At 38.6% G+C, this 20,499-nt stretch overlaps 1 protein-coding gene across 2 annotated transcripts in view; it reads left to right on the forward strand.

The window, feature by feature from the left end:
* Positions 1-767: 767 nt before the first annotated feature.
* CDK17 (cyclin dependent kinase 17) overlaps positions 768-20,499 on the forward strand; it is a 90,434-nt gene continuing 70,702 nt past the window's right edge. For both annotated transcript variants that reach the window (XM_064655401.1, XM_064655403.1), the window contains exon 1: positions 768-896. The gene's annotated coding sequence lies outside the window, so the exon portion shown is untranslated. The remainder of the gene's footprint in view (positions 897-20,499) is intronic.

Below are 20,499 nucleotides of genomic sequence, written 5' to 3' on the forward strand. Positions count from 1 at the left end.
CCAGGAAGAAACGCTGCCAGAAACCGGAAAAAAATGAAACCAGCAAACGCCCCTTTCCCAGCCTGCCCTCCCCGAAACCGCTCGGGGAGACCCCTCGGTCGGCCACCGGCGGGCAGGGCCTCGGGGCGGCTTCCCGGGAGCCTCTGCCGAGGAGACCCACTTCCTCCCGCAAGAGGAGGCGGCTGCGCAGGGCCGCTGAGGAGCAGGGAACGGCAGCAGCGCCCCGCTCGGCTCGGCTCGGCTCGGCTCGGCCGGGCTCCCCCGCAGCGAGGAGGGCGGCCCAGTGAAGCGCTGCGACAGCCCCCGCTCCCCGCCCGAGGCATTCCCCGCGGTGCGGGCCCTGCGCTCCGCCCTGACCCCCGCGCTCGCCGCGCCGCCGCCGGCTCAGCCGGGGCCGCCGCCAGGTGTCGCCGGCGCCCGGGCGTCCCCGGCCCCTCCTGCGCCCGGAGCCGGCGCGGCTGGCTCAGTGCGAGCGGGCGGAGGCGTCAGCCCGCAGCGGGGACGCGCAGCCCAGCCCGGCTCGCCTCGGCTCGCCCCTTCCTCGCACACCCCCGCGGCCCGGCTCGGCTGACGCTTTCGGCACCGTCAGCGGCCGGCCGGGAGGCTCCCGACCACGGCCTGCGGCCGCTCTCCGGCGACGGCGGCGGGGAGCCGCGGAGAGCCGCGGCGAGGCGAAGGCTGCTGCGGCGGCGGGGGGAGCAGCCATGTTGGAGCGGGGAATAAAGTGACTTTCCTCGGGGAGGGAGCGCGGCCGGCGGCGGAGAAGGCTTTCAGGGCAGCCAGGGGACGGAGGGGTTCGGCTCCTGGCGGCCAGATACAGCTTCTGGGCGGAGGAGAAGGGGAAGGAGAAGGGGGAGAGGAACCGCCCCCGGACCCGCGGAGCTCCGGCGCTGCTGGTGAGTGGTGGCTGCTCATTGTCTCCCGGCCCCGGGGTGCGGGTCCGGCTCGCGGGGGCTGTCGGCTCTCGGCCTGCGGTGTGTGGGACGTGGCGGGGGTGAGGTGACAGCGCGGCCCGGGAGAAGCGGGGGCAGCGGTGGGGGAGCGCCCCGCGGGGGGGCCGGGGCCGCCGGGAGCCCTCGGGGACGGGCAGGGCCGCTCGGCGCCCCCGGCCGTGTCGGGCCGGGCCGTGGGGGATTTCCGCTGCCCGGTGGCCGCTGGGAGCGGCTCCGCGGGGGCCGGGGGGCAGCTGCGGGAGGCTGAGCCCTCTGCGAGGGGAGCCCAGGGAAGCCGGGCCCGAGGGGTGAGCCGGGGCTGCGAGCCCTGAGCACCGCCGGAATTTTTTGGTGAGCCTGCGTTCGTCACCGTCCTTTCCCACCGCCTCCACTGCTTCAAGCGAGGCAGCGTTCTGACAGCTCTTCTCCTCGCAGCCTCCGCACGTATGACACATTCGCTCCTATTGCAGGTTTCCCCCCACACGCACACCCAAAATATATAGGTTTCAGTGCGTGGTATAGGAGTTTTTGTGCCCTGAGCTTTGAGTTCGAAGATGACAGGATACGTGAACACTGGCTGACCCTGAACTTCTGTGAACTCCTCCCTCCTCTTCCTTTCTCAGATATGTAATGGCTTGAGACCAGTGAGAGCAAAATGGTTCTCTCTAAAGGACAGGGGGAAATCTGGTGGAATTACGTTTATTTTACACTTCATGGAAATTTTTTACACCCACCAGTGCCAGTATACCATGTTCACAGGAATGGGTTAGCTGTTGCGTTAGAAGAATGCTGACCTTGATTCCCTTTGTCATTTCTGCAACAATTTTGGGAGCTGGCTGGAGTTGTGTTAAACTCATTGCTGTATTTGGCACTTTACTAATAGTGGTTAACAATATTATGGGTGTTATGAGCAAAAAGGGTATGAGTTACATCATAGTCCAACTCAGTAATTTAAAAAGCATCCATTTCCTTTTTTTTTTTTTTTAATTTTGGTGATTAACTTATATTCTTTTTATGATTTAACAGAAGATCAATAGCAACTTTCTTGTAGCTATCATGGCATAGATATAAGGAGAAGCCTGGTTGGACATTCTTCCATTTCTTCTCTTCTCCCCCCCGTCTTTTTTAATTGTATTAATTGAACTGGAAACTAGATCACCGAAGGTTAAATACTGGGAAGATGCAGGGCAGAAGAAAATATTTATGAAAGGAGACTTAGTACCGCATTCAGCTTTGTTTTCTTATTAGAACTGGGTTAAAACGAAATAGGTGATTGGGTATTTTATGTGCTTAAGATGTTAAAGAAATTGCCATATTGCTTTGTTGTAAGAATTCTGTGTTCTCGTACACAGCTCTTGTTATTTATATCTGCACTTCAATAAGTGACAGGAGGAAAGCTTGTTCTGAATAATTAACACAGAAGTAACAGATACGAAAATGTCAAATTGCATGTTTGAAATGCATAGTGAAAAATTTCCTTAAAAATTGCTTATGCTTGAAAAACAAACTGAATTTACTTCTCCAACATAGATAAACCATTATAATATTAACTTGGCATTAAAAGTGACACATAAATTGGAAAGATGAAAGCATCTTTTTTTTGGTGGCATTATTTAAATAACTGCTTTAACAATAATGACTGACTTAGAAAAATCTGTAGGAAGCAGTGAAGTTCATACCTTTATTTTGCATATTGTGTGGTGTAACCCTGTGTTTACCTGGGACAGAGCTCTACACAAATCAGGAGGTGGGTTCTGCCTACATCCATACCGAAGAGTTTGCAAATTAGAGCCCATGTTGTCTGAAGCAAATTATAGTTTAAAAGTGGCGAGTCATTTATTTTAAGCTTGGCTAAGGATGTGCATTAATTGATCTTTTTAATATGTAAAATGCAACTAAGGTGTAGTGAAATACTTGATCTATAATTACAAATATAATTCAGATTGAGAAACAGATCAGGGCTGTGTATTTCCCCTGAATGGCTCTGGCTTCAGTTTCTGCCTAGCACTGCAGTGTGAAAATATGATACAGCTTATGACAGGGATGTTAACATGTTCTATATGCCTGTGTTACTGTTACGATCTGGAGCTCTTACAGTAAAATGGCAGAAAATTTTGAATGGCCTACTAACATAGAAAATCTTCAAATTTCTTAAATGACTACCTGCTGCTAGGGAAAAAACCAGAATGCTTCACTCCTCCTAATAAGTTTTGGTTCAGAGCAGTACATTTGAGTATTTACACCTAAAAAGTGCAGTTGGGAAAGGCTTTATTGGAATCCAATTCAGTGAACAGTCTACATTAAAATCTTTCCATGAATTTAGTCCTTACCCTCTTTTCGTGTTAATGGAAGCTGTTGATATTTCACATACTAATCAGCTTTTATTTGTTATTCAGGGAAGCTAATCAGCTGTATTCTAAAAACGTGTATATACTAGTTGTGTCCTTATTGAATGCATTGTCTGGTAGGATGTGAAAATGGACAAGATCACGTCTAAAAATCTAGCTCAATAATAGTAAAGCTTTTCGAGCATAAATTCATAAAACATTGCTTAAAGTTCTTAAGTTACAGATATCTTAAGTTGTTAGCTGCATGCTTGTTAATGCTTACTTTTTTTATTTTTGCAGCAAGCTCTGAATAGCTGTTGAGGCAGCTGGACAGAACTGTGATCAGTGGCACTTCAGAATTTGATATAATACACTACTGCACAACTTTAGCATGTAAAAATGCTTTTAAAATGCCAAATGTTTACTTGACAGTTAGGCTTCACATCTAAAGAACAAACTAAGCCAGTCTATTGCTAGTGATCACTGTCCTTTTTTTGCAGTGCATGTAATTATAGCAGTGGCTTTCCTTCTGAGTATAAGAACTAAATTTTTTTTTTTTTTGGTTCCTGTTCACATATTGATATAGAGACGTGGACGTTAGAAGTAGAAGTATTTTGTATTTAAATATGTTGATCACTAGACAAAAATTTTACTTTTAAAAAAACAAGTCTGGGCCTAGGAGGCTTTTTAACTTTTTGAATATTTTATATCCTCTATGTATATCTTCTGTATAACATTTTTCCCCATGAAGCAGGAAAGAACAAGGCTTCCTCCAGAAATACCTGCTAATGATGTGGGATGTTTTCTTTTTCCTGTGGATTTTGTGAAGAGTTGTGATGCCCTTTTAACAGCTTCTATCTGAAGAGTGAAAGTTAATGCTTGTTTGGACAAATAATTTTTTTCTAATTCTGTATTGAATACAAATCCATATATACACACTTTTAACTAACTTGATGGATTGGCAATCCTTCCAGAGTTGTTGGTTTCCTGGATTCCTTTTAGCAGTGATGTCACCTCCAGAGTTTAGTAGAACTGGCTAATTAGAACATCTACAAACAGTGGTTTAAACCTCGAGTGATTAACCACTGATGTCACAGGGAATAAACAAAACTGGAACTTGGGCTAATTTGCTGACTTGGAGCACAAAAACATTTGGAAGAGAGAAAAAAAAAAAGAATTCTTTAGTTCTGTGATCCAGTTATATGGAAAACAATAACCTTAATGGATACATAGATCAGGTAACGTGCATTGGACTGGCTTTTGATACATCGGTCCTGGCTTTTGCCACATCCTTGGAGATCATTAAACGCTATATTGGGGTGTATTATAAAATACTATAGACTCATTGATACTGGACATCACTGTAATTCTGTTTTACTGGCGTATTTGGGCTTTTGTAGTCTAGTGCCTGCTTTTAAAGGCTTAGAAATGTCATTCACTAGGAAACATCAGTTTATCTGGTATGGTATGCATAAGCATGAATGCTGGAGAAAAAAAGAAATGTGACAGCAGCATCCTCAGTGCAGCAGCAGAAGAAATAACTGTCAAGTCACGTTTAATTTTTCATGTGGTAGGACAGAATTAGGCTTAATGATTTTAAGAAGACTGAAAAGTATCCACTTTATAACATTTTTAACTAAACACTCAAGGACTTCTCTGAATTTCAGGACAATTTTCTGGTTGCTTATTTCAGTAATACCTTGAAAATGCAGTAAGCTGAAGGACAGTTTTATCCTAGGTTTTGATTCTGACCTTTTTTCCCTATTTTTTTTTTAATTTATCTTCTCTGGAGCAACTTGTTTTGCATATATTACGTTGATCAGGGCTATGTTATTATACCAGAACAAAGAAATGATGTATCTTCTAGTTGCACTCCTAGCTACAGTTCTTACCTGTCTTTGATTTTAGGTTGAACTTGTCAGGTATCTTGCATAAGTGAATGTTACTTTCTGCCCTCTAATCATATTTCATTTAATTATAATCTGTACCTCGTAATTGCACTCCTTTCTCTGACTGCTGTTTTTTCCAAAGGTTTGGCAGAGTTGCACGATGGTCTCTGATTTTTAACATGTGTACTTTGTCAGCTTCACTAAGGATACTTGCATGCTTTCAGTTTGTGTTTAAGTTGTCAGAATCATGACATTCTTTTCTTTGCTTGGTGGATTAGAGCATTTTGCAGGCACATAGCTGTACTGCTACAGTAATATCACAGTCAACTGCCATAACCTGCATAGTCTTTCAGAAATTTCTCTTCCTGAGTATTTCTGACTTCCTATTCTTAACCTATAGGGAAGTGTCTTTGTTTGTTTACATGTTGTTCAGGTACGTGCAATGTCTTTATACAGCAGTCATTAAAGTTAACATTTAATGAGGTTTACAGTAATGCGTATTAATTAGTGTTCACTGAAATAAATATCTTTTTGAAATATGGATTACCGAGAATTAGTAGTCATCAGCAAACCCATTGTCCTGTAACTGAGAGAAAACTGTTTGGGTTAAAAAGTTACAGTCTCCTATAGGTCAGTTTACAAAAAATGTAAAGAAGCCAATTTACAAAAGTGTGAAGAAGTTGAAGTTGAGATCAGTTAATATGATTGATAAGAGAGGCCAAAGGCTGTGATGAGGAAAACCCATTCTATGGCCAGCTATTACAATAAGGCAAGGTGTATTTTAGGAGGAAATTGAATTCTAACAAATTTACCTTTTAGAAATGTAAAGAAAATGTTAGTGTTTGATGTTCTTAGAACAGGTTGTTGTTCATTAAATAGTGCTGTATTCAGAAGTAAACCAGCTGATAGTCATATGTGGTTCTCTGAGACTTCCTTAGAGAACCTGAAGGTTTTAAACAGCTGCCACTGAAGTTGTGTGATAAGAATTGTAAAAGTTGATAGGGCATTTTCTGGAATGGTAATGCTGGTTATATTTCTCAGTATGTCTCAGAACACTGAGAAATTGTGTCACTTTTGCACAATGTAGGGTTTCTTTCAGTGGTTTTAAAAGTTAGTAATATGCATAGTAATGGATATTGACAGAGCAGGAGTTTAAGTAAAGAAAACAGCTGTTGCTCAACATATATTTATAGAGGACTCATCTTGTCAAATTAACTTCTGGTTCTCTTGATAAGATTAAAAAATTTGTTTGGTATGTTGTTGATATTTCAGACAGGCTTCTCTGAAACTTTTTACTTGGCTGTTACATGGCATTCTGATTATAAGGAACTAGAATGATAGATCGAGTGTCTACATATGAAATGGTTTACAATCTGGTGGATAATATGAATCAAGTGGTTAACTATAAATAGTTGCTGTTACGTAACTGGGTGTGATGAGGGCTCCTCATGGTCACAGTACGTTCACGAAGGAGCTTGGGGAAACCTGTTCAGTGCCGGCTGCTGGGCACTGCCGCTAATGAAGGGAAAGCCAGTGACAATTGCTGGTCATGTTTGTAGCTCGCAAAAAACTGCGAAAACAATAGATACTGCAGAACGGGTAATTAGCACAGGGTGGATGCTTGGTAAAATGGCAGTTTCCTGGTTGTTTACTTGATGTGGTATTTTATATCATGCTTTAAAAGACTGAATACCGTGTGCTAACTTTTTAAAATAAATTAGTTACATTTTGTGATTGAATCACATATAAGCAGTTATTAATATTACCTTTTAGTTTGGGAATTTATTTTGTAAAGGTTTGGAATAGTTTTTCATGTATAATAGAGAACAGATATTAAGTGTTGATCTGCATTCAGTGTGTGGGTTTTAGAGAAAGCTTTTATTTTGAAAATACAGTAATAGAAGTAATGATACGCAAGAGGAGGAAAAACAGTTATGAAATAATAGATTGCATGTTATATTTCCATCAGTTTTCTGTATGTCTTGGAGCAAAGTTGAATTTCTGAATGTAGAATTTGTAAATGCTCTGTGTAGGCCGAAAAAGATGTGGCCATATTTATGTTTAACTGGAGACAATTGAAAAAGCCTTTTTTCAGTCTGTCCTTAGTTTATTACGAGCACAGCTTCCGCTGTTGTTTCTTTCCTTGTCAGGATCTGGTTGTCATAAACAGCAGTAGAGTATTTACATATGGAGGGGGCTTGTTTCCTTCTTAACCACCATTCAGTCTTAAAGCCGTGTCATAAATATGTGACTAAATTGTTTAAGCATCTCCTTGTAGAGCGTGAAGCTATTTCATAATTCACTTTATTTATGTTTGCTCTGAAAGCTAAATGTAAAACTAAAGTCTTCTTATATGACTATGGGAGACTAAGCTTGAGCTGGTGCTGCCTGTGAATGACTTCGTTGCTCCACAAACAGTTCAGCCTCTAATAACTTTGGCACTATTGCTCAAAGCTGTGGTGGTTTTCCCCTTCACTGGCTACTTTCATCCCCACACTCCTGCCTTGATACCAGCAGGTGTCTTGTGACTGTCAGGGAAAGAAGGAGGTTACAATAGATATTTGGATTCAACTTTACTTTTGTGTTTACATGTAAATAACAGTCACTTTCTGCAGAATCAATGGAGAAACAGCAGTTTGTAATTATTTTTTTTAAATATCCTGAGCAGATGGGAGGGGAAACTTCCTGTGTACAGATAGGAAAGGAGGTGCTCAGCTGCTAAATATATCAATCATATATTCTCTACTAAAGTCTTTTAAAAATCATGTGTAAAACAGCAGCTTAGAAGCTTACTTTGGTACTCAGTAAGAAGGGACAGTGGGGAAATAATTACTGATAAATCTTACAAGATATATTCTTAATTTTTAATATGAGTACATCTTTGAAGTGAAAGTTATGAAAGGCAATAGGAGTTTTGTTGTGGAAAATGTCAGTGCTGGAGGAAAGAAATCTAAGGAAACTAAAAGTTATATTTATCCTTACAAATAATATTTAAAAACTTAACTACATAAGCTGAAATTGAGCTACAGAAGGAGTTTGAAAAATTTTGGAACATGCAACAATGAAAAATCGATAACTATAGTATTCATATTTTAAAGGAGCCCAGTAGTGGAGTTGTGCAGGGTCCTTTTTTTTTTTTTTTTAAAAATTGATCACCTCTGGAGAGACCAAATGAAATCTTTGGCTTCATTGAAGCTGCAGTTTGGATGTAAAACACTGAAATTTACACTGAGCGTTCTTAAAGAGTGAGAAAAATGTCCTGTACAAATACTCAGGTAAAGCAATTTCAGAGGCAATACCAAAAATTTAAGATTCTCCATACTGTTTCATTACCTTTGTCAATGTGATTCAGTAGGTTATGGCAAAGAAGCAAAATATTTTGAAGCTTATGCTGTTTACCTTCAGGATTAAACAAGATAAACAGCTTACAGTGTTCCCATATGCACAAGTCACAGTATTTTTAAACCTGCTACTTGTAATTCTGGGTTGTTTATCAGGGAATACAGTTAACCTAAATGTTTTTTGGAGGCTTGTTTCTGATACATCTCAGTATAATTCTCAAAAACAAAGTGTTTGATCCATGAGCCAAAAAAACAGCTTTAAAATGTATTTAGGCAGAAGGCAGCTTTTCGTTGTTAAGCATACTCTTTTTTATTTTATTTTTTTTTGTCCTGGACAGCACAGGAGAAACAACATAATTGGTTTGCTCAGTAGTTCAAGGCTTTTCTTCTTGAATTATGCAATTTTAGTAATTTAGGAGCAAAGTAGATTATGAGTTCTGAAGGTATGAATTTGATATGCTTTGGTAGTAAGCTTAGTTACTGCATTTTAAAATGTTTTTGTTTTTAGTTTATGTATGAAGTGTTGAGTGCTGTTAACTAAGAGTTCTGAACCTGCACCTTTAAAATGGGCTCGTTCTCTTTTTTCTGATGGTTTTACATAATAGGAGTTTTGGTTTCCTGGTATTTGTGAATATTTCTTATAGTGGAAGAGGCAGACATTAGTTGAAGGATTTAAGTCATTAGTTGTTTGTCATTGTTAAAAGTTATTTTGGGGATGAAGGGATAGCCAGTGATCATTTTCACCTGTAGCTGTGTCTTAACAAAATACCTATATTCTTCTTAATGATCTGTTTCTAGGAGTGGGGAGCTAAAACCTGTTTTTTTTTCTTAAATGCATATCTCTATAATCAGTAGAGAGAAACAGGTTCAGAGGATAATCCAAAGATCTTAATATAGAGCTGTCTCTCTTTCCACATTTACCTTTGAGGGAGCCCATCACAGCCATTGTTTTTATATTGCAGCATTATGGTTTGAGCTGAATTAGGTGCTTACTTCAGAATAATTTTTGTTGCATGGGTAAGTAGAAGAGGTTTCCACAACCATCTGCAAAGTACTGGAGGGAAGAGAGAGGGCAGGCATTACACAGTCCATGGTGAAGAAGGAAGAGAGGGTGGCTGGGGGATGGAGTCAAGCATTTTTTTACTAGTGGTGGGAAACTGTAAATTGACTCTAGAACTGGTATGAAACTTTCTAAGTGCCTCAGGTGCCTAAAGATGAATACTGTCCCACCCCCCTGCAATTTATGCATTTGGGTCCTTTAATATGTATGCAATAAAACCTGCAGACTTTCTTTATTCTTTACTTCTGCTGGCAAATGCTTAACATGAATTAAAATTCTAGTCATGTGAGTATTTGTGATAGTCCATTTTAATGTTGAAATAGGTTCCTGAATGATTTGTGTTCATTTGATGTTTTGTGGCAATTTCAGAATCCAGGGTTGCAAAATAATAACTCTCTGGTGTGGGTTTTTTTGTAGTATGAGAACCTGGTTCTTAGAATATATGTGCTCTGTGCTAAAGTAAGCCTAGTGAAGAGTTGGGCATATCCTACTCCTGCAGTTGATGTTCATTATTGACTTTTTAACAATATAACGCTGTATTAAGCTAATGGTAAATTTACATCCTTAACATGACTGGATTGACATATCTGCTCTTGGTAACTGAAATTGTATCTTAATTCAGTTTGTTTTTTTGATTTTGCTTGGAAGATAGGATGTGAAGTCGTTATTTTACTTGAATATTGAGAATTATTTTCTTGCGTTGATTGACATTATTTGCCAAGTTCTATGCTAGTTTAGATAACCTGTTGAAGATGTTATTTTAGGATCTAACTGCAAGAGGCTTTGTGCAGTGACATTGCCAGTTCTCATGAGAAGAAGTGCATCACTACCTAAAGAAGTATGTAGGAATGGATTCTGTCAATTTTTGGTTGCCTGACTTGAGGCTTCTTTAAGATACTGATCTTCAGGGTGTGAGTGCTGAGGATGTTTTGAAAGTCAGCCTTAACAGGATTGTCTGCAGAGGCCTATTAACAGAGATAATACCCCAGCAGGGTCAGAAAACTTAGTAAATTCTAGTAAATATTTCTAAGAAACAATTAAAGGAGAAGCAAAGATCTATCAAATACTAATAAGCCACCTTTATACTAACAAAATAGGCTAACTTTCCTTTTTCTATGGCTAGATGTTATCTTGCTCTCAGTCTTTTATGCCAATGTAAGTGAATCTAAGCAGGATTATTTAATCTACATGAATACTTTATGTCTCAGTATAGGTAATTGCACAGAGCCTCTTCCAGTCGTATGTCAGATAGAACTAACACATATGTAACCTCACTGCTTCCCGCCAGCTCTGAAATACAGGTTTGGAAAGCAGCCCTATTGACTGTCTTCTGTAGGGAGTATTCTCTTTTAACTGCATTTGGTATACAGAGCTTCCAGTAGTAGACTGTTAAAAAAAAAACAAACCACAAAGGTCTTTGTCACTGAAGGAGGAAAAAAGCCTCAAACGTCTGATAAAGCACAGGAAGCAAAATTGTTGACAAAGAAAATTCCTTTTCTGTATAGTCACTTTTATGAGAAGAGCCACACCCCAAAGGTAATATATTTAACTGTTGGTGGATCCTAGTAACATAATAGATTTTTTTTTTCTCTTGTATTCAGAGGTTTAAAAAGGATAAAGAAAATTATGTGGGTTTATATCCTTCCCAAGTTATTTGTGGTAGTTGCCACATTATTTGTGTTACGTTCTAATTATAATGTTTGCCTCTCCGTGATTGTAAGAGGCTTTGGAAAAATAACATGTACCACTTTGTGCAGAAGTTGGAGACATTTATGGTGGTCCTATTATCTTGTTTAACTCCTGTCAAAGCTCCTTCCACAGTGTGTAAAAGCCTAGCTTTTCTGCTAGGTGGTAATATTCCAGTTGGATTGAGTTATCATGGCTCTTTATCATAAAGTCTAGGAAGCTTTTTGCTTAAGCAGTATGAAATACAGAGGAGCTGCACTCTGTTTTTGTCTGCTGTGTTGATCAGATGTCAAATCTGAAATTTTTGATGTTACTTCAACCATCTTAGATCACTGAGAGGCAAAGTTAGTCATAGAATCTTGTTCTCAGCCCAGGTTTTCCATACTGTATTCTGGTTTTTTTCCTACATACATTGTGCAGGAATTTATTTACTCAGGTAATTCCATGAGATTAGCTGTAAGAATTTGTATTATAATAAAGACGGAAACTTGTAGCTTCTGATCTGGGAAAGCTATGTTTGAAAAAAGATTGTAGAATTAGTTAGTTCTTTGTCATTTTGAGACACTACTTAGAGACTGCCATCTATTATATTGAAGAGATTTTTTATGTTGAATTTTTAAAATGGTGTGCTATATAACTCTGAAATTCAAACAACTAGAAAGAGAAAACATGATCTATCTGAAATGTTAAATAAATTAATAGAAAAGAGAAGGGCACCTGATGGATAGGAGAACATTCTGACCTTGTAGAAAACAGAAGGTATTTAGGATTATAATAAGCATTAGTAGGCCTTTGCATATTTTGCTTAAGGGATCTCAAAGTAACTTTAACAAATGTGACCTATTTTTAGAGTTTGGTCTATTGAAAATCCTACTTATGATGTATTTGAAACTGTTTTTACTTGAAAAATGCAATGAAAGTTTCAGGTATTCCTATAGTGAAGCATTCACAAAGGAGGAGATTGAAATTGCAATTTTATGCCTGGGTGAAATTTGTATATAGGAAATGAGATGTAAAAAAAGGCAGCCACAGTTACTTTTGTTGCACACTTCATGATTAGTTAATGCACACTGGGCGTGATATAAATGCATGTCTGGCATATCAGAATATGATTTATACTGTGTAAATCATAAATACTTTATTCAGTATTTTCACTGCTCATTACACAGAATTGTCTAGCAGCACTTGAGAGAGTAAATGAATTCTCCTAAGACACTTCTAAATGCTGTCATCAGCAGTATCCACGTGTTTACATTCTCAACTGCATGGACCACTTTTTGAAATAATCCACTGTGTGAATAAAGAATATTCAAGTCTTTGTCATGCTAAAGTAGAAGTTTAATACAAGCACTAAATAAATTAAAAGTACTGTTCTTGTTTGATAGTGAAACTGTCTCAAATTTAGACATCCAGGCTCAAAACAGCAGTTATTAATCATTTAGTTGGGATAAAGAGGTAGTTGCTTTTAAAAAGCTCTTTGTAATTATTTAAAGCTAATTGTTTATTTTAAAGGAATAGGAACTTTCCTTGTATAAAGTGGTGTACAGGGCTGAAATTAACTTAATTTATACCATGTGATGTACTGTTTATCAAAATGATGCACTGTAATCTAGAATCATTTAATGAAAATAGCAGTATCTTCTAGGTGTTTTTATTTATACAATCAGATCAACATAAATAATATGAATTAAAAACAAAAGGCATAAAGTTGTTTTTCTTTGGTTTTTTTACAAGACTTTATGCCTCTCTAGGTGTACAGATACCTGGGAGTGGCATTCCTGTCCTGGAGGGTGTAAGGCTGAATGAGTCAGGGCATGGCAGGAAACGGGCTCTTTGTAGCCTGGCTGTGCCCTGAACCTGGCCACCATCACCTCCCTTTTGGTGGCTCTAGTGGGTGCATTCTGCAATGATAAAATTAGCTTTAAAGCTCAGAAAACCACCTTAGATTGTTGCATTAATCCTTTCTACTAGGGATATTTGGTAAATTCCTGAGTTCTTGTTCCTGTCTGTATTCTCACTAACTTGGTCATTTGGTCTTCCTAGCTGGCAGACATACACTCAGTTAAAATGTAATGTTGGTACCAAGATAAAGGTTTCTGTCTCTAACAAAGAGACTAGGTTGAGAATAGTGTGAGCTACAGGGAAATTAACATTTGCAGGATATTCATCTGTTTGCATCATACTTGTTTTAAGGAGAGGTTCAAGAGTAGGAAAGTTTTGAAATGAATGTGTATTTACTGTTACCTCCAAAGGTCTTTGCTGACTAGATTATATACCAAATCGTCAGATTTGGCTTAAAAAATTAACTTGGTCTCTGCATGTACCAACTGCATTGGAATGCCATTGTATGTAGCTTAGATTCCAATTTGGGTTTTTTTATCTCAAATAAAAAAACTACCAAATAAGGGTTTAGTTTGACGTACTGTATTTTGATATTTTATATCATCTTGCTGGGATACTCATGAGCCTTTAAAATGTTAATTTACTTTATATTGGAATTTCTAATGGACAGGATCCTGTTGTGGTAAAGTATTTTCTTAGTTAGCTCTACCTGTCCATACAAAAGCTAGTAAATCTCTGTGTTACTCTGACTTAGGGGTTTAGTTCATCAAAGCTGTAATGTGAGGCACAAACAAAAACTTAGCTGTGATACTATAAAAAGGTTTCTTGAACTGAGGATTTATGCCTGGCACTATTCCCTGCTATTCTACAGATCCAGCAGAAAAAGTGATTGTAAACCTGCTTTGATGACATTGGTAAATGCCTTTATGTATAAAGTCTGGGCAGGAGTGTGTGTGTATTTGTTTTTTAGTACAAGGCTGTTCTGAGGCTGAACGGAGCTGAGTAAATGTTTTTTCCCTGCTGTACTGTGCACGAGGCTGAAAACAAAGTTTTGAAAAGGTTAACTGGAGATGGCCATGGGTCATTGCTTTAGTCTTGTCTCCACACTATTTTCCTTTAATGTGGTGGTCATAAGACTGGAGTAGAAAGATGGCCTTTTCCATTGTCTGATGCTCCAGGACAGCTTTCCTGCCCCACGGACTTCAACAGAGAAGGATTCCCACCACAGGGTGGTAAATACACAGTGGTTTTCTCTCTGGGTGGTAGCTTAATTTAATGGCATTTAGAGGAGTTCATGGTTACCCATCTCTTTCTCTTAGGTCAGTTATTTGCTGTGAAGCTCTCTGCTCTATATGCTTGTTGACCTAAGCATTAGTGTGCTGAACTGCTGATAATCAGACACGTACATTCCAAAAAATTGCACATTTTCAATTTGTCCTCCAAGATGCTCTGTACAGTAAGTGCAGTGTACTACATAATGGAGGGAGATGGTTAGGTCTTCTAGTTGACTTGGTGATTAAATTAGGTAATTCTCACAGAGGATACTTTTGACACTGGTTATAAATTAAGTGGTCACATAAAACCTGCTCATTACAAGACTAATTAGTAAGAAACATTCTATACTTACACCTCATAACCTCATCTTGTTTTACTAAATGTCACCTAGTATAATACATAATTAAAATATTTTGAACAATTTCTGGGGCATCATAATAAATTGTGAAACAAATTCTGTCAATCCTGTAAGTCATATCAAAACAAGCTGCTTTTTGAGCTTATTGTGCTGTCTTTGTCAGAATTTTTGCTGGTGGTTTACAAAACATGAACTGGGGCAGAAATTAAGTTCCAGAAGTCTGTCGAGCTGTAGATAGAGTAATTCTCTTTTGATACTAGTAGAAAGACTCTGATCCTTATTCTTGCTTTTATGTCATTGTGAAGACTCAGTGTTTAAATACAAGGGGTTCAGCATGGTATTTACAATGGGATGTGGTTTTGTTATACCTGAGAATGGAAAGTTTAGTGTTGTGTGTCTTGCTAGTGTGAGAGGCAGTATGTGTTTTGATTCTTTGCCCCCCCCCTTTTTTTTTTTTTTAATGTTCCGTTGGTTCTGTCTTACTGTGAAGAAAATATAATAATGTGTATTTTAAAGAGTTGATACTAGATACAGAGTGTATTTCAAGTGTTTGCAAATCGTCAGATTTGGCTTAAAAAATTAACTTGGTCTATGCATGTACCAACTGCATTGGGATGCCACTTGTATGTAGCTTAGATTCCAGTTTGGGGTTTTTTGTCTCAAAAGTTGTCTTTCTTCTACCAAATAAGGGTTTAGTTTGACAATCTGTATTTTGATATTTTATATCATCTTGCTGGGATACTCATGAGCCTTTAAAATGTTAATTTACTTTATATTGGAATTTCTAAACAACTGGAAGTATTTTCTGCTTGACTTTTGTGCTTCTTTCTAACTCTGTCATGTTTCAATGGTAAGCAAGAGCTTCTAGTCTGGAAGGAAGCAGGATACCTTGTTTATGTAACTGTTGTAACAGATTTCCAGGATATGCAGAGAGTATGTGTAGCAAGAATAGGCTTAAGAAGAGTTGGTCCCAACCTTTCTTTGCGTTGTAAATCATATTTGAATGTTTAACATGCAAATTTAATGATGAACATACATTTGAAAAACAAATCAACGGTAATTTTATTAACCCTGTAGATGGGAGATTCTTTAGTGGAATGATAGAGAATTTTATTTTGAAGTCTTGCTAGAGTGATCAAGAAGGGCAGAACATGGATGTGGAAAAAAGGGCAGCTCTAACAGACTAGTCAGTCTCATTCCTAGGGCACCCTGACTCTGTGTGCATGTGTGTTGCTGACATTTAGCATGTGAGCTCTGCGATTTTCTTTCCTCTGATACCTGATTTGGGATACGTTGTAAATTTCATGATAATTTTAAGTTTTTTCAAATTCAAAATTTAGAGCTTTTTCAAACATGTTGTCAGGTAGTTACTTCAGCTCAGAAGTTAACTGTGCAAATATGGTAATGTGTTCCCTGTTGAAGGGAGAAGCTGCTCTTCAGGCATCAGTTTATCAGGTGGAGTATAAATGTGTCAGCATGAGTCCTGTTCTTACACGAGTCTAAGATCTTGTATCTGTGTAGGCCTGCAAGCTCCATGTAGTTATGTTTGCATGTTCAGTATTTTTTTTCCTAGTCTCTAATACTTAATGAAGTTCTTCAGGCTTACTGCAGGTACAGATTAATTCTTCGGAACGTAGTTGATCTGTTCCTACTGAATTTATGCAGCATATGGGAAACATATTATCTTTGTTAAGGATCTGATTAGAGTTCATGGAAGCATGTAATGGCGAATTAGATGTTGGGAAAAGAGTTTCCTCTATGCTTGGCTTGTTTCAGATTTGCCTCAGTAATGTTTGACTGTCTTTGCTTTTTTGCTGTCAAAATGTCATTATTTGGATCTTTCCCAATGTTTTTATTCAAGTGATAGGGAACAGAAGGGAAGGAACTAATTGGTATGAGTCTGGAAAACATGCTCTGAATACCCGTGCAGCATTTGTGCTTTCTTATCCAGATTTCCAGCATGTGAGATATGTGATGGCAGAAGCATCACTGACAATACAGTTACAGCTCGTGGGGAGTCCAAAATGTATTTTTATCCTTACTGCCACTAAAGCAAAGTGTGTGTATTTCTCTCCTTATGGAGGTTCTCTTAAATTCTTGCTGTATAACGAGAAGCTTGTCTTGGTAGTTCATTAGTAATGGCTACATCCTACCATCTCTTTTGCCAGCAGGGGTAGGAATTCTTCCTACACCCAGGAAATAGGCCAGATTAATCACTGATCCTGTAAAACAGCAATTTGTTCTTTAGATTTTAGATAAGTGGTATCTTTAGGGGGCCAAGCAACGCTGATGTTGCTGTGCAAAGGGTATTTCCACGTAGGTCATCTGCTTGTATTTGGACTGGCTTGCATGTATTGACGTTACACATGTGATTAAGGCATAGTGGAAAGCTACCTGCAATTCAGAAGCACCTGGTTCCTTGGTTGTTGCTTCACCGCAAGAGGCCAAGGCATTTCTAAAACTCACTAAAATCCTAAACTGTCAAGCTTATAATTCTGTTTGTGCTTCAGCATATTGCGAGGGCAGTATAGGTGGCAACACTAAACAAAAGCATGAGAGGAAATAGCTTGTAGTGGGTTGCATATAATTTTCATTATTTTCTGTCTGTACTGCAGTCACAGCAGCAGTGATACCTGAGCTGGCTATAAAGTAATTGGTTTGCATATTGCTACTGACAGAAGTCTTTCACTGGAAATGGTTGCAAAAAATGTTATAGAACTTTCTATGAAGTCTTCCAGTCACCTCCCTCCATGACTTGAAGGTTTTTATTCCCTGCAGGTTAAAAACCTTTCACTTTTCCATGTTCTGTTTAGCTTCAACTTTCAGGGACTGAAGTCAGTGTTTTTTCAAAGTTAATCTGTTTCTGGGTCTGTGCCAGCAAGTGATCAGTGAATGTTTATTTCCCCCTCACCCTAAGAATTTGCTATAAAATTTGAAAATACAGTCTATTATGACATGTCATGCTAAGTTGAGATGTTTGCTGAGGCTGTGCAAAGCAAGAGCTTGTTTGGAAAATGTATTTTGTTGGATTGTCATCACCTGCTATCATATTACAAGTTTTCAAATCTAAAATTAAACTATTCCACAGTTGGTACTGAAATACACAATATCAAAATGTTATATGAGAAATAATATTTGACAAGAATATCCTTTTGATATTCTTTTCTGTCCACTGTTGTCATGCTAGTAGACATTTTTCTTGTGGGGATAGACAGTTTAAAACATCCTTATGTGTTCAGAGAAGTGTATGAGTGTAAGTAAGTGGTCATGAACTTAAATGGTCATGATCTCCACTTGAATCATCAGTATGAGTTATGTTATAAAACTGGTTGTGTGGCATTGCTGACACTTCATTCTACTGAACAAGAAAATGGCTTGCAACTTCTTGCCTGTAGACCAAGCCTTCTTTTTTTTTTTTTTTGTGCATCTGGAATGTCAGGTGGTTGGTTTCCAGGCAGTCAATTTTGCCTTTTTTCTTCTTTATTTGTTTAATAGCTAGATTATTTTGCCATTCTCTAGACACCAGATATCTACAAGCATAATGACTGTTAGCTCTAGTTGACTTTCATATTGTCAATCTAACGGCAAGATTGAGATATAAGTTCATATAGAAAAGACAAATAATACTTAGCAAAAATGGAGGGGGAAAAAAATTAATCGATTTTATCTTTTTTTTTTTTTTAAGTGTCAAGAGTATGAAGTGTATTTGTTTAAATTCAGATGACTTCTAATATTTTTAAGGTATAACATTTCTGCTGATTTTTCCAGTCTATAGGATGGATAATTATTGGGTTTTGGGGATCAGTACTTGGGCTGAATGTTTTGATGGTTGATAAAGAAATGGATTCAATATTTCAGATTTGCTAACAAGGTGGAAGTTACAGATTTTAGCCAGAAAAACTAAATCAAATGTGATCTTTATTTTTTTCAAAGAACTTGATTGCGTATATCTGTACTGTGATCCCTGTTCATTTTTTCAACTTTTCTTCACAATAATTTATTTGACTCAAGTTTGGGAACTTAAGAAAAATGATAAGATTTCTTACGTATTTCTTACGTATCCTGAAAAGGGTAGGATTTCCTACGTAATTCACTCAGCATCTCTCAAAACTAAAAATAGATCTGTGAAATTCTTTCAATTTTTTGGCAATTTCCCATTGTAAATGTGTAACTTTGGGTGTTTTTATTTATAATAAATACTGTACCTGATGTTTAAACAAACTTTAGGCTAGCTTGGAAGTGGAAATTTTTAAAATCAAAGATAGAAGAGGGGAAAAATCACTACTAAAAATATTTGTCAATATTTTAGCCTTAGAGTAGCTCATTTCTGATACTTTTGATAGAAGCCTCTGTCAGATCATTATTTTATTCTTTATATTTCAGATCTTCTTTGTAGCTTTGTTTATTTGACTATATCTACTTCTTTACATCCAGAAAGGTTACCTTCAGCAGTATGGGAGAACTTAATCCGTTGCCTATCTAGTGCAATCAGAAATAAGCTTTGACACACAAGGAAGAGTAGGCTAAAGAGCAGAAATGCATATTAAAGTACTCTTACATAAGGAGAGTATTTTTAAATGGTGCTGGCTTAGTGCTGTGGATTTTGTAAAGGCACTCATATGTTCTTGTAAACACATGCAGTTAAAAAGCAAGACTGTCTTAAGCATGAGAATTTTGGTTCTGTTGAGGTCATGGAGGGCTGAAAGACTACTAAATCCATTGTCAGTGTTCTTTCTCATTTTATTTGAAAGGTTTGAGTGTTATTTACTGGGGTTTTTTTTGTTGTAGTTTTTACTTCAGAGCCAGGTTCAACTTGCATGCATTTTGCAAGAGCTTTCACAATTTCCTTTTTTAATGCTTCTATTAAACAAGTTAAAAAATGAGAGAAAAAGACAGGCACACACCTCCAAGGCATACTCAGCATTCTGAAAATGCTTCTCTGAGTGGTGTCCATCATAATGGAATCTGAATCAGACCGGAAGCAACTGTAAAACGCATTTACTTTCTTCCATTGTTAGAACAGCAAGATGTGAACCTCAGCCACATCAAAAGCAGTGTAGCCAGTGGGTCAAGGGAGGGGATTCTGCCCATCTGCTCCACTCTGGTGTGACCCCACCTGGAGTGCTGCAACCAGCCCTGGGGCCCCAAGCACAGGAAGGACACTGATCTGTTGGAGTGAGTCCAGAGGAGGGCCATCATGGTGATGAGGGGGATGGAGCACCTCTCCAGCGAGGAAAGGCTGAGAGAACTGGGACTGTTCAGCGTGGAGAAGAGAAGGCTACAGGGTGACCTAATTTGTAGCCTTCCAGTACCTGAATGGAGACAACAAGAAAGATAGAAAGAGACTTTTTCCAAGGGGTTGTAGTGATAGGATAAGGGGGAATGGATTCAAACTGAAAGACTTTAGATTTAGATTAGATATTAGGAAGAAATTCTTTACTGTGAGAGTGGTGAGGCACTGGAACAGGCTGCCTAGAGAAGTTGTGGGCTGCCTCATCCCTGGAAGTGTTCAAAGCCAGGTTGGATGGGGCTTTGAGCAACCTGGTCTAGTGGGAGGTGTCCCAGCCCACTGCAGAGAGGTTGGAAGGAGATGATCTTTAAGGTCCCTTCCAACCCAAACCATTCTGTGATTCACAGAATCTTACCATAGAATCATAGTGTGGCCTGTTCTATAATTCTAAATATGGCTTTGATATTTGTTTATGCTATTACATAAGGTAAAATAATTGTAGCTTACATAATGAGGGGAAAAAGGTGGAAAAATGAATTAGAAAACAACATTAATATTT

This window comes from Pseudopipra pipra, chromosome 5 (assembly GCF_036250125.1).
Source record: "Pseudopipra pipra isolate bDixPip1 chromosome 5, bDixPip1.hap1, whole genome shotgun sequence".
Taxonomy (NCBI): domain Eukaryota; kingdom Metazoa; phylum Chordata; class Aves; order Passeriformes; family Pipridae; genus Pseudopipra; species Pseudopipra pipra.